Raw genomic sequence first — 5,033 nt, forward strand, 5'->3', positions numbered from 1 at the left:
GGTTGCCACCATATCAGGCTGGTTAAAAGCCTCCTCTCCTTCCCTTTCCTCATCTGCATCCATTTCTAATTCCATACCCTATAACAAATATATTTTAGGCCTATTACACTTGTGCCCTGGTTGGTATTTATCATCACAATAATAACACAACCCCTTATCTCTCATTTCTTTCATTTGATTGAGATTGATACACTATATGGGGTAAGGGTTTCTTTTAGGGGATTTTGGGTTAGGTTTCGGATTTTTTGAAGGGGCTGGTAGTCTCAGTATAAGGTTAGGTCCAGGTAATCTGAGTGTGGGTGGCTTGACAGGGGCTGGATATGAATTATGTTGGGTGTTTGTGTTTCGGTAATTGAACAGCCTTCTCCCTTCTTCTTCTTGCAATTAGGCCAGACCAAAAGCAGCCGAAAGAGTGTTTGGTTTGAACATGGTAACTATAATTCTCAACTCATCTCTTAATCCACTTAGAAAAGTACTAAAACGAAATTCTTCACTTACCCTAGTAATTTTGTTTGACAAGATCTCTCAAAAGCAATATGATACTCTTCCACACTTTCTGTTTGTCACAGCTTGGTGAATACACCCACCGGATCCTCATATGCTGAGAGTCCAAATCTGATGCAGAGAGCCACCAAGACGTCCTCCAAACTAGCCACCGGATTGGACTCCATCAATCAATAGTACCATGATAATGCCTTCCCCTCCATGTGGAAGGAAGCGATCTGAGGCTTGTGATCTTCAGGAGTTTGACAATACACGAAGAACTGTTGCGCCTTCAAAATCCATTCACTGAGATCTCCACCATCAAAGCAAGCGAAATCCAACAAAAGTGTCCTTGCCTAGATTCCACCTTGCCCATCAAATAGAGGATTAGAGTTCATCCTCATATTGGTTGAAGTTCCTTCCCCTGAGCTTAATTTAGCAATTATTTGTAGCAAGCTATCATAGCCTGATGCTAAATTATTAAGTTGTTGTAAAACTCTCTCTATTAGTGCTCCCTATCTATCTTGCTCCTCCTTCAAGGAGGCAGTCTCCCCGTGTAAAGTAGATACTGCCTCTACAAGTTGCGCAATATGCGTGCCCTCCGCCATGTTGCAGGAACGCGGCTATGAGACCAATTTGGTATGGCCACCTTAATTCAATTAGAATAAGCACTGGCAGTTCAAGGGGCCAGAAGACGTTCTGAATTCATACGGAATAATTTGGGCTAAAAACATGAACTTCATTTCGACTGGCAAACAATTTAAATAGACAAATTACAATGAAAAGAAACAGCTACTAACCTACCCTACGTGCACGGACTAGTGCAGACCCATAACCAACGTTCTCTACAGCCCATAGACCCATTCTGCCAAACCCAACTGCTATCATATAAATGAAAAGACAACAATACCCCTTAACAATAAAGTAAATCCCTCATCCTACATAGCCCTTACAACTCCCCCTTTCTTAGGCTCATAACAGAAGACGCCTCCGGCGGGTGGCGAAGTAAAGTTGATGCAAAGGTAGAAAGTTGCAACAGTTAGAAGAGGTGGCAGGATGATCTGGATGGTGAATTACGAAAACCTCAAAATGACAATGACCACGACAAACGGCAACGCACATAGTCGGGGATAGAGGGAGATGGAAGCTTGGGGATGCACGGGGTAAAAACTGGGTTGAATCGTGGATAATTTTTTTTTTTTTTAAATAGTAATTGACATGGCAATAACATTTGTTAGTCTGACGTCAGTGTGTAGGAACCTTTTGTCTTTTCTATATATAGACAAAAGCTTTCCTATTTTTAAATGGGTCGGGTCTATAGAAGGTATTTAATGGTGTTTAAAAAAACTCATCCAACCCTAAGAAATTGGGTCGAGTCAGGTTGATCGGCGTTGATGACGACTTCTTTACATTTCATTTCAATTTGTTTTCTATGTTTTGTCCTTTTTTTTTTTTATTAAAAGTGGGTTGGTACGTTGATGATCATCAAATTACTTTTAGATTCTCGAGGTTTGTACTTTTTCAAAACTAGCGTATACGGTTTAAAAAGTTTAGAATATAAGGTTATGATTAGATTTTAAAATATGGTCTCCTAGCCCTAAAACTGGCGTGACAGTTAGGTTTGAAGTCATTTCATGATCAAAATAAGGGGATGCGTGTCAATAATATAAAATCAATATTTAAAAATCTTTTATACATGCTCAAATGGGCTTTTAATGCATGCTTGACAAAGCCGATTTAAAATAGCTAATGATACTTATATCATATGAAAAATAACCAGAAATGAGCTTATTACTTCAAATAATCAAATTCATTATTTCAAACAGTTTCACTGATTATCTTTTGCATTAAACCAATTAGAAGTTAAAACCTTTCTATTCCTATCATATGAAAATGCATCCCCAACGGGGATATGACATGTATGTATGACGTACGTTTGTATACAATATTGTGACAATGCAGATTTAAATCAAAAGGCTCAAACAATTCCAAACATGGTAGGAAGGGGTAGTGTCTAGACACTGATGTCTCCTACTAGCTCGTAAAGTTGAGATATAGGTAATTTCACTATATTTTATGGACATGGAAAAAATATCCTCTCATGGGTAATGAGTGGTGACACAATGCAATGGAACATAGATAAAAATGCAAATAAACTTTTGGTTTGGTGTAGAAGTTGGATAGGCTATGGGATTCGAATGATTTGGAGGGACATCCTATAGTTTTTTCTTTTAAGCTTTTTTATCCGACACCATCAATGCCAGTTTCTGGTTTACTCTTTTAGTGGTTTGGCATGTATTAGGTCCTAAGCTGAAAACTAAATAGGGACTCACTTTAGACTATAGGTATTAGTCATCAAAGAATTAATTGAATTCTTTAGTGGGGCTGAAATATAAGCTGACTCAAACCCGACTTAATGGAGCGCTGGCAGATTCTCACTGCCTAGGCTCCTTTAGTCCAGCTTCTAATAAGTTGGGTGCTACTGCAGTCTTGTCTGGGTAGGGAAGCCACCTGGGTTGTCTCTTCCTACTTTTTTTGCTAAAAAAAAAAACACTCTTCTTCCACGTTCTCTCATGTCGAAAACTAATGTCTCATTTATTTTCTCAATCATTATAATCTTATCTTATCTAATTATTATAATTTTTTTAAATTCTCACACAAAATAAAAGAAATAATTCAACTTTTTCAAATCTCAAAACAAAAATAATATTAAAAATATATATTCTAATAATATTTTATTCAACTTTCAACTTTTATCTAAACTCATCTCATCTCATTTGCAAAGACAAACGAGACAAACGGTTACAAGATACAAGATTCAATAGAGTGGGAGCCTTAACAATCATCCCAAACCAGCAATTACAACACAAGAAAATTAAAACAAAGAGGAATTTGGAGTCAATGACTTGGCTCCCACCCATTTCCCACAAAAGGAAGTGGCTTGAAGCGGTTTTAACATAGTCTGATAAATAAACTACGACTGAAAGCCACAGTGGACAGTTGTGTGTTGCAATTTGCTGCTCTGGATTGGCTGAAGGAGACTTTCACGACCACTTTATCTTGATCCTTAGTTCGAAAAAGCGGGTACATAGAAAAATAGCAACCGAAAGATGGGTTGAATCACCGGCAAACGATCGTCATTGGTTGTGGAGGCGCGTGTAAGCCATGTGCCACCCTTGGAGAGAAGATAATGCGGATCTAGGAGATCCGAGGCTACTAACCCCCATGGCGCGGCGGCACGTGAGCCTCACGCACGATGTGAGTCATGCATGAGACGTACGCGCCACACTTTTGGTTGATTTTTTCTGCCGTCCGAAGGATTGGAGGCTAGAGAATCTGATGGTAGGGCGCGTGACGGTCGTAAGAGGCTGGTAGGCAGCAGATCAACCCATGTCAGTGCTATGGACGAAAAAAAAAAAAAAAAAAACCAATGGACAGATGCAAGGTGAGCCAGACGGGGGAGGATGGGTGGAGCTTCGGCTCCACCCCCTCTAGACAGAGATGGGAAGGTTATTCTGGTTTAGACTGAAGAGGAATATTGCTTTGAAAAAAAAAAAAGCAACTCTGGTATTGTTCATGCAGCGTTCTGTGTACAACCTAGGGGTGTGCAAAATTTCGAAAATTCCGACTCCGTCCGACTTTCGCTCCGACTCCGACTTCGTTGGAGTCATCGGAATTCGAAGTAGCTCCGAATATCTATTTGGAGTCGGAGTCAGAGTCGGAGCTCCAAGAAGCTCCGATTCTGACAAGCTCCGATTCCGACTCCGAAATTTTTTTTACTGTACACTTGCGCTCAAGCGAGGTGTCGAGCGCAAGTCGAGCGAACCTCTTCCAGAGAGGTTCGCTCGAGCGACATGTCGAGCGAACCTCTCTGAAAGAGTTCCGCTCGAGCGCCACGTCGAGCTCCGATCTTATGTCGGAGCTCCTATACGACCTCCGATCGGAGTCAGACTCCGACTCCAATTCGGAGTCGGAGTCGAAGCTCCAATTTGGCTCCGACTCTTGTCGGAGTCGGAGGTCGAAAACAAGCACTCCGACTCCGTCGGAGTCGGAGCCCAGCCCTAGTACAACCTCGTGCATATATCAACGTTCATCTTATATTTCAGCACACCAAGAGACTTGTAAATTCAAATCACCGTTTCATATCTGTGTCCTTCATGTAATGATCAATTCTTCGAACTACAATATCTCAATTATTTACTTTTACCTATACTGAATTACCTTTCAATTATAGAAAGTGAAAACTCATGAGAAGGTAGCATGACTATCTGACTTACAAATTTCTTGAGCTTACCCTCCAAGATAAGAGATAAAATCTCCAAATTTTATATGCTAAAATGATTGTTTATCCATCTCAATCATAGCTATGATTAATATTTAACCAAATTATTATTTCATCTATAAGTGTTTCTCTATAAAGTATAAACTAGACAGCGAGCTTGAGTGCAGCATGCTTCAAACTTCACTTTTAACTTCAAAGTGAAGCCCAGCTGAAAGACAATTCAGACAAAAAACTTGGCCAAGAATTCGGACATGTGAAATCAGGGACA

Source organism: Juglans microcarpa x Juglans regia, chromosome 2D (assembly GCF_004785595.1).
Source record: "Juglans microcarpa x Juglans regia isolate MS1-56 chromosome 2D, Jm3101_v1.0, whole genome shotgun sequence".
NCBI lineage: Eukaryota > Viridiplantae > Streptophyta > Magnoliopsida > Fagales > Juglandaceae > Juglans > Juglans microcarpa x Juglans regia.